At 38.6% G+C, this 13,481-nt stretch overlaps 1 long non-coding RNA gene across 14 annotated transcripts in view; it reads left to right on the top strand.

Moving 5' to 3' along the window:
• Positions 1–13,481, top strand: part of LOC129619788 (uncharacterized) — a 287,036-nt gene that overhangs the window by 17,733 nt on the left and 255,822 nt on the right. The gene's annotated exons all lie outside the window — the stretch shown is intronic.

Genomic DNA, 13,481 nt, shown 5'->3' on the forward strand with positions numbered 1-13,481 from the left:
GGGGTTGAATTTGAGGGTTACCACAAATCTTTGCCAGGGACATGGCTGTAGATCTGAGTATAATGCAAGAGGGACCATAGGATTGGGGTTTATTAGGCCATAAAATCTCACAAAGACCAAGCTGTGTGATCTCTGAGGACAAATCCTCTGCCAGGCCAGCTTCATGAGTGTACACCCTGTACAGTCACACAGACCCCTGACTTAGGCAAGGTGCTTTTAATGGTTTAACGTCCTATTGTTTATATGTTGAAATTCTTCATAGTTTTTGAACTGGCCCCACAACTTATATGGAGGAGGGGGTTTTAGCAACCTCCTCCAGTATTCTTGCCTGGAGAATTCCACAAACAGAGGAGCCTGGCAGACTACAGTCTATGGGGTTGCAAACAGTCAAACACAACTGAGTGACTTCACCTTCCACAACTTATATAGCTGGTCTGGAAATTACCACTGTGGTTAAGATATGCTAGGTGTTCATAAAAATCGGTTGAATGAAAGACTTCTATTTGTAAGCACAAGCAGTCAGCGTAGGAGTTATAAGGCAGGCAGGAAGTAAGGCCAACAGCTCCTTAACACAGGCCAGTTCTCCTGTGTCCTGCTGCCTGAGGGTAGAGAGGTCTAGAAAATGTGTGCCGGCAGCTAAAGCCGAGTAGTCACACCCCAGGGATTTGTAACTTGGTTCTGCCTATGCAGCCAGCTGATTCAGCTACGTTGTCTCTTCAATTCCTTCTACAGATCAGTCTTTATTTAATACTTATTTAGATTATCCTGCAGTGATTTCTTTTTCCTACTGTGTTGACTTCTAATTTTGTATACAGGTTATTCAGATCATCTCTGAATCCTTGATTTTCTTTTGTCTTCTTTTCTGAACCAAGCATCATTTTGCTGCATTCAAGTGTCATGCTGTATAATTATTTTTAGATCAAGTATACTTACTGCTTCAGTTGCTGAGAGCAAATTATATACTGTATATCCTGTCTATTGTTAGATTTAGGTATAATAGAATTATTTTAATCTTTCTTCATGTTAACTCTTGAATGCTTCTCTTCCACGTGTTTTCTTGCAATAACCTCAGTCATATCCTTGGTTGACATGTATCCTTTTGAAGAATGTATTCCTTCCAGGCTGTTTCTACTTCAGACATTGCTGATGATCAGTCACTGGTTAAACTTGGTGTCTTAGTCTGTTTGAACTGCTGTAACAGAAGTACCATAGACTAGGTGCCTTGGAAACAACAGAAATTTATTTTTCACAGTTCTGGAAGTTGGGAAGTCCAAGATAAAGGTGCCTGCAGATTCAGTGTCTGGTTCCTGCTTCCTAGCCCCTTTTTAAAGTACCTTTTTAAAGGGTACTAATCCCATTCATGAGGGCTTAGTTCTTATGGCTGAATCACCTTTCAAAAAGCCTTGCCTCCTACTAAGATCAGATATTAGGGATTAGAATTTCAATATATGAATTTGGAGTAGACACAGACATTTAGTTCACTTGGCAACCTATGAAGCCAAATAACGCCTTCATCTCACTTTTAGACCCGGGGTGGTAAAGACCCAAAATGGACAAAAGCAAGGACTGGAGAGTCACTGAAATCTTGGTTTGAATGCTAGTTTTGCCAGTATAAGCTGTGTTTATTTGATCATCATTCTCTTTATCTGCGGGAAAAAAAAAAAAAAAAAAAGGCAATAATGCCTATCTTGCAGAACAACCTAGAAGAATAATTCGGTTAATGTATAAAAAAAGTCCAGTATACACTAAGTATTCAACAATGGCAGCTACTCTGCAAAATACATTCTATATTTTCTTCTTAAACCTTCTATAGCTCAATGAAGACTTGAAATATTCTTACTGTGTATAAGGTAAGCAAGATAATCCTATTTATTTTTATCTACCTTTTTATCTGTCTATCCATCTATCTACATTTTATAGATATATATAACTTAATTTCTAAGGGTTACCTGTAGTATTTTATCTAATAAGGAAGGAAGACTCTACTTCAACTTTTTAACTTGAAAATTTTCATATCTACGTAAAAGTTGAAATATTGGTAAAATAAATGCTCTGTATTTTCCCCCTGGGTTCATTAATTTTAATATTACTCAATTGTTAAATAATTACTACTAATATCTGTTATATGCATGCCCTTTTTTGTTGAACCATTTGAAAGTGGTGGTGAAGACATTATAATCCTTTGCCCTTAAATACTTCAGCATGTATCTCTTAAGCATAAGAACATTTTCCTACATGACTGCACTATATCACACCTCGGAAATTTAATATAAAAGAAGTCTTCCACTATTTTGTTCATTCCCATCCCTCCAGTAAAGACAAGTCATTAAGAATTCTTGTCAGCCTCAGTGTTAGTTTCGATTCAGAGACAGAAGTGCTCTGGGAGAGAGGGCTTGGTTCTTGGAAGTCAGAACTCAGTCAGTTGTTAACAGTATGAACTAGCAGAGCAGAGATCCAATTCCTAACATATTAATGCATATGTCTCTAACTCTATACTTTATTCAGACTAGTTTTGCCTTTCCTTAGCATATGTTTACTTATCATATTCACTTATATCTTCCTCTTCCATTCCTGATTCTAAGATCTTGCTTTTTCCACCTGTGGGAATTACCACACCCTCAGATTTTACTTTGTCAGTGGACTTCCAGGAAGACATCAGCTCACACCTGTCAGCCTTCTCTGAATTGTTGTATACCTTGTATGCATCAATTTATTGAGCATTGTCTTACCTTGTTGTTCTCAAATTGTTTTATAGGATTTTTATGAGGCAAGATTTAGGCTCCATAAGGGCAAGGTCTTTGAGAACATAATAGATGCTTGACAAATATGTGTTAATTGATGGTTTTATTTTCAGTTGTGTATGTCTTTGAATAACAATGGCATTGAACTGACTCAGTATCTTGTAGCTCAGTAGCATCCAGCCTTTGTCAACAAAAAGTGTTTTTGTAACTAACATATTTGCCATCAATTACACTCACAGTTGCTTTGTATTATTGGCTTGCCTTTGTCAAAGGATATATAGATCCATCATTTGAATCAAGATCAGTAGGGGCATCTCCATTTAGGCAGAGGTTTTAAAGCCAGCTGGATGTCAGTTACAAGGACATTGTTCAGACTGCTTGGTGGCCAGAATGATGCAGATGTTTAAGTAATTGAAAGAGCTGCAGTACCACATAGTTTGCTTTGTCATTCCAACTGTATTATTTAAAAGTTTGACTTTTAGAAAAAGCAGTTGTGTGCATCTCCCACTACTTTTTTTCTGAAACCCATATTATTTAAAGTATGAATTGATATTTTAATGGATGTATTGGATCCTTTTGACTTAAAACAAATGGTCACAACCTAAAAGTTGAGTTATGTTTTATTTAGTGGTAATTTTTAGAATTTCAGGGCTAGAAGACAGCATCTCAAGTAACCCTAAGAGAACTGCACTGAGGAGGCAAGGGGAGAAGTCAGATTACATAGAAGTCTGCAACAAAGGGCAAGTAGTCTGAACATCAAAAGTATTTTCATGAATTAAAGAAAACTAGATATCTCAAGTTAAGGAATTTAGTGCTTTTCTATGTATGGGAAAATGCAAGAGTCTGGGGTCCCTGAAATCATCGCTTTCATATGCATCTCAGCTATCTGGGGCCAATACCCTCCATTTTTCCTCATTGCTCACCGTAGGGAGTGGCTGCAGCCTAATGGCTGCTGGATTGCAGGTATAAAGTATTCTCCTTCCTGGTTGCCCTCAGGGCTCAGCGATTCACATTTGAGGGCCAGAATCACTGATAAATGTGACATCCTTATTTACTGATATGGCAGAACTACTCCATTTCTCATAGGTTTCCTAAAATTATAGAGTTTAATTATTTCTTAACACTTGTAATAATCTTGTTTCCTCTTTTATGAAAACTCAAATAATTTTAGATTATCTGTATTTTTTTTCCTAAAATGCCAAGTAATCTTTCAATCTCTCCATATAGGACTATTTGTATAGTCATAAAATGACTCCATTTTGGCTATGTAATTTTGGTTTAGGTAAGGAAAGGAGGTTATGTTTAACTTAGTATATTTTTAAGTGTGCTCTTGACCAGAGTTTGTTGTTATTCTCCATGTTCTGATGCTCCAAGTTTTCTCCAAGTTTTATTGGTGTATTTCCAGATTTCACAGATAAATCAGTTCTCTGAAACTGAGTCTGCTCTTTGTAGCAGTTTTCAGGGATGCTTGTCCTGGTCTCCCAATCCCAGTGCTGTGGCAGATGGATGTTTGGGTCGCCAGGTGACTGCCCTGGGGCCATACCTCCTTACTGAAAACCTTCCCCCTCTCTTGTATTCTGAATTGAGGAAGTCTGCTCTGTTCTGTACACATGCACTTGATGTTTAAACATAAAAATGGCATTTTAGCTTTTTCCATACACCCACCTAAACTCAAATTCCACTGAATTTAGTAGAAGCAAAGTAAAACAAATACTATGGTTTGAAGCCAGTCTAGTTCATTAATTTGTCTTCTGTGACAGTCACAATAATCAGTTTGACTGAAATGTTCATGGTTCAATTAGTTCTGAGGACATACTTCTATAGAACTTCATTGTAATAAGTTTAGAAAGGTAAACTAAAGTGGCTCAGTCTATTATAATATGATGCTTTCTCATCACTTACCATTATTTATATTTATCTATTTTAAGCTGCATTTAGATGCCATCTCAGTTTGTTTTAATATTTAACTTGTAGGACTGTGTTTTGGAATGGACAAAATTGTTAGGTAAATGTCAAACTTGTTTCCTTCTGAATCTTTGCCCTGTGTGACTTCATTTTTACTTTGATTTTGATCCTGGGGAGTGATAAAGATCCATTTACATACCTCTTTGGGGACTTAAGCTTTCATGCTGAAAGCTGTTCCTATAACACTTAAATACATAAATTGTGGTGAGTAATTTATATGATGTGAGCAGCTTGGCTTTTAAAAATTCCTTGAAATGTTTTGGTATTGAATTTAGATTTGAATAATACATATTGGGTAGAAGGAAAATAGAAATAAGATTTAAAATAATCAATATTCACTGAACATCTGTACTTTAATACTAGGTAAAATAACAGAAGAAAGTTGATATTTTATTTTTTGAAGATTATTTGAAAATTGTTTATTTCTTATTTCTCTTACCCTCCTTTGCATTTTCTGGCCTTTTTCAAATCACATTGGAGAAGTCATCAATTTTTTTTTTTTTTATATATATTTCTTAGAACAACCTACTTTGTATGAGTATCTAGCTAAGGATTGAAACATGGACATTCTTACAGTACCAAAATTATTTGTTTTCTTCTCTCTCTCTCTTGCCTCCCTGCCTCAAATGCCTGTAAAGATAGTTTAAACTTTCTTTGAACTAGATTCTGAAGAATGTTTCTGGTTTTGGCTTTTAATCAGAACCATTTCCCATAGCATGATTCTTTATATTTATCTTAAATTATTTTACTCTAGTTTCAGAGAAAATAAATTTAAGGGGGCTAAAATCTCTCATTGTCTCTTCATCAAGCAAAAACCTTCTAAATTCTAATTTGGGTTTTCAGAATACATTCTCCTTTGTCTAAGTAGCTGTGGGTTTCTGTTACTTCCATACATTTTCACCTTTATTTCACTAATTTTGGATTTTTCTTACTCAGCACTCCTTGACCTATATAACAAATCTATCCATATGGTCTTCTTCTTCATCCTTTTACTCCTCCTCATCTAATCACTTCTTATCAAGACCTAAGTACTAGGCAGGGTTTTAGGCCCTCCCTGTGTGGTATGTTCTATACTTACAACAGCCTACTAGGTTTTATAGATAAGAAGGCTGAACAGTGGCCCAGAGATGGCCATCTACCTCCAGAACTGTGACTATGTTACCTTCTGTGGTAAAAAGGGCTTTGCAGATGTGATTAAGGTTCAGAAATTGAGATGGAGCGATTATCCAGGATTATCTGGGTGAATCCAATCTAATTACAAGAGTTCTTAAACACAGAGAACATTTCCTGGCTGGATTAGACAGAATTGTGATGGAGGGGGAAGTCTGCTGGCTTTGAAGATGAAGGGAATGGACCATGAGCAAAAAATACAGGTAATTTCTGGAAGCTGGGAAAGGTGAGAAACCAGTTTTCCTTAGGGCTTCCAGAAGGAACACAGCCCTTCCCACATTCTTGTTTTAGCTCACTGGGTTTTAGTTCATGTCAGACTTCTGCTTCCAGAACTAGAAGATGATACAAGATGATACTACATTTGTGCCAATCTGTTATGGCAGCAATAGAAAATGAATACAGATAGATTAAGTCACTTGTTTATGGTCACACAACTTTTTTTGGGGGTATACTATTTATTAATATTTAAATTTCACCATTAAGCAATGAGCTCAAGTATATGCTGGCCATATGTTCAGATTTTTAAAATAAAAATAAATGAACAGACAGCTTAGAGGGTGTAGGGTATTTAACATTACACAATATATCGGCAATTATAGAAAATCTAGGTGGTTTTTATACACTTTGTAGCACAAGTGTAGAAACGAGCCCTGCAACTGGAGATAAAAAACTTATTCAGGACTGAACAGAGGTCCTTGGTTGCTGACAGAATCTCCTCTTGACTTCAGACTTGAGACAAGCTGAGAGGTCTGGCAGTATACAAAAATCACTGAATTCAAGTCAAACAATAACAGGACTGGTAAGGGCCAGTTCAGATTACGGGGGCCAATCTAAAGGGAGCAGGATTAACTGGAGCTCAATTCAGGATCTGTAGATTAGAGCAGCAGTAGATTAGAACAGAATGCTGGTGGCAATCCTCTAAACAAGTTCCTAAATCCCAAACAGGGTGACCACACAAGTTTTTGAGTTGGAGCCAAAACATCCTTGCTCATTGATGTATCTGTCCTTCTTCCATGCCATACTGCTGTTAGTAGCCAGTACAGAGAACAGCTATTTCTCTCAGCCCATCAAGTATAAGCAAATCTTCTTCCATCATGCTTCTTTCCAGACTCTGGGCTGCTAATTCATCTCTGCTCTTCAATATCTAGCACAGTGTACACTTCTTAATAGAACCCAGGCTATGAATGATAGTATAAAAATTCACACAATCTATGTGAATAACCTATAGTACTCTGTTAACCATGAGTTTGAAAAGCAAGAGATGCAAATTGAAAAACATTAGGAGAACCTTTATCTCTTTTATGGTATTTGCTAGCAAGAAAAAGGCCTTTGATTCAACATTGTTACAAGAAGAGGTACATTCCATTCTATTATAATACACTTGAGCTTAAAATTACAATTTAGTATCCAGTTTGTGTCCCAGGTCGCAGCTAAATTTCATACCCCACATGATTTCGCCACTCTCCTTATTTAACTGTCTTTCTGTTGTTCTACATACAGAGGAAAAAAGTGATTTGTAAATATTAACTAGACAAAGGACACTTTAGAAAGGATTCCAGGAACTCCCTGTGCTTTTATTACCATTACACTGAAGTTACCTTCTAAAAAGTTGAAGATTGTAGCTAAAAACATGCCAGCAGCTTGTACACCTTGAGAGATTGTTGTGCTGCACGTTAAAATTCAGGTCAGAAAATGGTGCTAGAACAGTAGAATGAAGAAAATTAGTTGACTGAAAAAATTTTATGCGGTACCAAACATCTTGTTTTGTACAAATATTTATGAAATAAATTCTCTTCTTTTCTACTATGAGAATTCCTGAAAATTATGTTTGAAAGCTGAATAATAAGCTTTGAGGTAAAGGATTAACAAATTCATAACTGTCAAACAGCTTTTCTTCTCTAAGAATAAAGATTGCTAAATACTAGAATGGAATACTAAAGGAAATCGTGAACTACTTATTTATTTAAGAGTTCTTTTAAAATGGTGTATGTTCTATATCCATCAGTGATAATTAAAATAAGGCCAGTTCTGAATTTGAGAGAAGGCTTTACTGAATCCTCAAGATTTAATTTTTGTTGAATGATTCCATGACACTTGTGATAGGTACTGCCATCTTCCTTGGCCCTGACCTTGAGAACTGAGGAGGTGATTTCCTTTAAATGCAAAGGCATCTTCCTGTCAGCATAAAGCTTTAACGATAAAAAGGGATTAAAAACAATCAACTATCTTTTACTTTTTTTAATTTCTAGTTACAATAGTTCAGCAATAGTCTAGGTCCTTCATATGCTGTGTGTGTGTTAGCCACTCAGTTGTGTCCAACTGTTTGTGATGTCATGGACTGTAGCCTGCCAGGCTCCTCAGTCCATGGGATTTCCCAGGCAAGAATATTGGAATGAGTTGCCATTTCCTTCTCCAGGGAATCTTCCTGACCCAGGGACCAAACCCATGTCTCCTGCATTGCAGGCAGATTCTTTACCATCTGAGCTACCAGGGAAGTTGCTCACTTTCTATAATTTACAACACTGATACATGAACCACGATGCTGAACAAGAGATTGGTCATGGTGTTCCAAGTGGGAATGGGGTTACAGTAATGATGATGATCACCTCCTCTTGGTTTTGATAACTTTAGAAGTTGTCAAAGGTTTGCAGAAGTTTGTCAAAACTTCTGTCAAAAGTGGCAAAAGTTTCTCCTTGAGATTAACTGGGGATTCTTTAAGATGTAGAGTCTTGGGCTCTTTGGAATTTAACATTTTATAGTTGGAGCAAAGAGGAAATAAAGGAACATAGAAATAAATACCTAGTCTAGTCCAAGGGTGCCTTTTCTCCCAGATAACTCTGAGTAAATTTATTTACCATATAGAAATGCCTCCTGCCATTATACATTTTAATTTGATGATAATTATTTATTTGCATATCAATTTCTCAATATCTTCTTTCCTATGTAAGGTTGACATTTGTGTGCCTTTGCTTTCTTTCAATCTATGATAAGCTTCAGTAAATACAGTACAGTGTATACCCAGAGATAAAGGTATTCTATTTCTAGGCATTTGAATGGCAGCAACTTCCTATTTTAGAACAAAAGAGCTGACTTTTTCTCAAATGCCCCATGATGCCAGTGCTACTGATCTCCCATTGCCCTGACTTCTTGATGCCTAGGTTGATTGAGCAAATCCAGTGAAGCATCTATGCAGGCTGGCCAACATGTCTCTGCTATTGCTCCCTTCATAGTTATTATATTGGAAGAAACTTAGTGTGTAGATCTGTTGTTTTTACTGCTTTGTATCCATTCTTCCTTCTTCTGTTAGCCACATCCAGATTATTTTGGGGCGAGGTCACCATTGTCCCGGAACATGTTGTTCAGATAGAGGCGATTTTATTCCTTGGTATCAAGGCGAGTTGGGTCTGTGTCTCAGATCTGACCATCCTGTGTGGTTTATCTGCTTGGCTGTGGTGATTTCTCCAAGGATGGGCATGTGATCCAAGATACTCTGTATGTCTACGGGGTCTGTAGGTCATTTACTGATACTATTGGGAATGAGACATCCATTGTGCTGGTTGCTAAGCTAGCATAGTGGGTTATAAACTTAACACTGTTGAGGACAATCTTAATACCACAAAGGTGCACGTGTATCCTCAGTCACTCAGTGACTCTTTGCAACCTCATGGACTGTAGCCCACCAGGCTTTTCTGTCCATGGAATTCTCCAGGCAAGAATACTGGAGTGGCTTGCCATTCCTGCTCCAGGGGAATCTTCCCAACCCAGGGATCAAAGCTGCATCTCTGCATTGGCAGGCAGGCAGATTTTTTTTTACCACTGTGCCACCTGGGAATCCCCACCACAAAGGTGAGCCTGCTGTAAAATAAAGCCCTGAGTCAGTTGGGGCTGAGGAAGGAGACACATTTCTAGTGAAACTGTTAGAGAATGTGGATCCAGCTGCAACTTTTCCCTGAATTATGTGAACCAAAAATTCTTTCTTCCTTTTATCTCTTGGTGTTCCATTTCCCTCACTTGGAACTGAGCCAAGTCCTAATTTGATTATGATAAGGGTAATGAGTCACATTCTAGTTGTATTCCAAGGAGCACAAGTGTGTTAGTTGCTCAGTCATGTCCAACTCTTTGTGACCCCATGGACTATAGCCCAGCAGGCTCCTCTGTCTAGATTCTTCAGGCAAGAATACGGGAGTGGGTAGACATTCCCTTCTCCAGGAGATCTTCCTGATCCAGGGATCGAACCCAGGTCTCCTGCATTGCAGACAGATTTTTCAATCTGAGCCACCAGAGAAGCAGTCAAGGATCCCCAAGTGAATCAGGAATCAAATGACTACCTTGTTCAGTACAAGAAATAGACTCTGCTATGGTGTCTGCAATATTGTATTTTTTTGTGCCCACAACAGATACTGCTAATCAATATATGGTGAACTCTGAGTGCTGTATAGGGCAGCATTATTGTAGTCCAAGAAGGTAGAACAGCATAAAAATGATTTAATCATGGTTCTTATATTTTTTGATCAGAAAAAAGAGATACAATGTAGGCATCTGTAGGTGCTTCCAAGAATCACCAAGGTGCCACTTGCTTCCACCGAGTGGTCGATACCATCTGATCTCAGGGGTCATGGAAGACCCTAGAGTTTGCTCCCAAATCGTGTTCAGCTTCTACTTGGCACTCTCTGACTCCTGAAATTTTCCATCAGGTCTTCAGTGTTTGTCTCAGTGGTTGTCTATAATATATGCATAAAACATTTATGAGAAACTTATTATAGTGGCTTCCTTTGGGGAAAAGGTCTGGAGAAAATGGAACAGTTGACTCTTATTTTTTATTTTATCGTTTCTGCACAGTTGGACTTTTAAACTGTGCTTAAAATGGAAACAAAGGGTTTAATTTTCTAACTTTGTATTCAAGTTGTTTTATTTTTAAAAAAAGGCAAGTGGATAACCTGTTTATTTGTTAACTTTGCATTAAAAAAGCATAATAAGTATCATAGTACGTACATGCATACCACATGCTCATTCATTTAAAAGTGTTTGAGCCTCTACTTTGTACTGAGCTCTGTTCTAAGTCATAGGCACAGCCATGAGCCTAGTGGACAGTCTCTGCCTTCATGAAGCTTCCATTTCAGTGTCCAGAGCTTTTCTAAGAATGTCACTTGAATTTGCTCATTTGCTTTTATCACAGTGCTGGGATAATGATTTTATTTTACAGAGAAGGAGGCCATAAATGTAGAGGTGTTAATTCCTTTGCCCCAGGTCACACAGTAGTGAGTGGAGGAGGTGGAATTTGAGTAGAGGCAGCCTGACTTCAGCGTCTGAAGATGCCACTGGGACAAATGCCTCCCAGCGTCTGGGAGCAAACGGACAGTGAATACCTGTTAATGCATAAATATCATTGGGAAAAGCATACTTACAGCTGTTATTCAATCCTTTGAGTTCAGCCAAAAGATGTGAGAGCAGATTTTTCTAGAGCACAGAAAGTAAAGAGCAAGAGGGCTGAAATTAGAGTGGTGACTAGAGGAAGAGGAGCAAGAGGAAAAAGAAGTGGGAAAGGAAGAGGAGGAGAAAAGGAAGGAAGGGGAGGAGGAGAGGGAAAGGGGGAGGAGGTGGATGAGGAGGTGGCCAACTTACTGCAGGGAATGGTGATATCCCCTTAGTGGCTTAGCACATTTTTGGGGTCTGGTACCCTGAGTATTGGCACTTAACACATTATATCATTTAATCCCCACCACTGCTCTGTCTGGAGCCAAAGCGTATAGCTCATATCCTTCCAGCTTACTTCCAGCCCCAGCACAGTGTTGTCTGGACTCATTTCTGGGGAGAACCAACTTAGCAGACCTCAAAATGAGGATCTGAAGATTCAGAGCCATGACATCCAAAGAGTGGCATGGCTGAGCCAGCCTTCTCTGGGAAGAGCATCCCACAGAAAGTATATTTTATGGGGTTCCCTGGTGGTCCAGTGGTAGGGAGTCCTCCTTGAAATGCAGGGGACACCAATTCAGTCCCTGGTCTGGTAAGACCCCACACACTGCTGGGCAACTAAGCCCATGAGCAACCACTGAGCCCATGTGCTGCAAGTACTGAAGCCCTGGCTATGCAACGAGAGAGGTCACCGCAATGAAACGCCTGTACACCGCACTAGAGAAAGCCCACACACAGCAATGCAGACCAGGGCAGCTTAAAGTAAAATAAATAAAAATTCAAAAAATAAATAAATAAACTAGGATCTAGGACTTTCCTGGTGGTCCAGTGGCTTTTTTTTTTTTTTTTTTTAAAGATATTTCCTGATGAAACATTAGTATTATTTGGTGGTGATGTTTTTGGGTATAAAGTTGTGGTGAGCTCCAAGCTGGATTCAGTCTTTTCTCAATGATTATAGCAAAGAAGTTGGTCTGCTGGCTGGGAAAGTAGCTCCTAACCAGAGCCTGATGCGGGGGATGGGAGGGAAGAGGAGGACTCATATGAACCAGGCTTCCTGGACATGCTCAATCCCTAGAAGCTGAGAGCGCAGTTTGTTTGTTCCTGGCTTAATGGTGGTTGTGAATTTATTTATGATAGTATGACTGTACGTGAGAGAAAATGCCCATGTAGGGTGTTTGTGTTTGTGTGTGTGTGTGTGTTCTTTTTAATCAGAGGCTCACTAGAGTGAGTCTGGAAACAGATCATCCAAGGGCCCTCAGCAGCCACAAGAGTGAGCTTGGAAGGAGCTCCTCCCTGATCTCTCAGTAGGGCTGCTGGCCTCCCAAGAGCAAGTGATCCAATGCAGAAGACACGGCCCCCAAGACAGAAGTGACAGACATTTTTTAAAACTTTTTTATTTTTATATTAGAGTGTAGTTGATTAAAAAGCAAAGACGTCACTTTGCTGACAAAGGTCTGTCTAGTCAAAGCTATGGTTTCTCTAGTAGTCATGTATGGATAAGAGAGTTGGACCATAGAGAAGGCTGAGCACCGAAGAGTTGATGCTTTCGAAATGTGGCGTTGGGGAAGATTCTTGTGAGTCCCTAGGACTGCATGGAGATCAAACCAGTCATTCCTAAAGGAAATCAACCCTGAATATTCATTGGAAGGACTGATGCTGAAGCTCCAATACTTTGGCCAACTGATGTGAAGAGTGATGTATTGAAAAAGCCCCTGATGCTGGGAAAGATTGAGGGTGGGAGAAGTGTATGGTGGAGTATGAGATGGTTAGATAGTATCACTGACTCAATGGACATTAATCTGATCAAACTCTAGTTTGAGTGACCAAACAACAATAGTTGATTAACAAAGTTAATCAATTAATTTCATGTGCACAGCAAAGTGATAGTTATATATATATATATATATATATATATATGCACCTATACTTTTTCAAATTATTTTCCCATTTATGTTGTTACATAATATTGAGCAGAGATCCCTGTGCTATACAGTAGATCCTCGTTGGTTTTCCATTTTGAATATAGCAGTGTCAGTTCCACACTCCCTAAAAGATGCTTGCTCCTTGGAAGAAAAGCTATGACCAATCTACACAGCATATTAAAAAGCAGAGACATTACTTTGCCAACAAAGACCCATCTAGTCAAAGCTATGGTTTTTCCAGTAGTCACGTATGGACGTGAGAGTTGGACTA

Source organism: Bubalus kerabau, chromosome 9, assembly GCF_029407905.1.
Source record: "Bubalus kerabau isolate K-KA32 ecotype Philippines breed swamp buffalo chromosome 9, PCC_UOA_SB_1v2, whole genome shotgun sequence".
Taxonomy (NCBI): domain Eukaryota; kingdom Metazoa; phylum Chordata; class Mammalia; order Artiodactyla; family Bovidae; genus Bubalus; species Bubalus kerabau.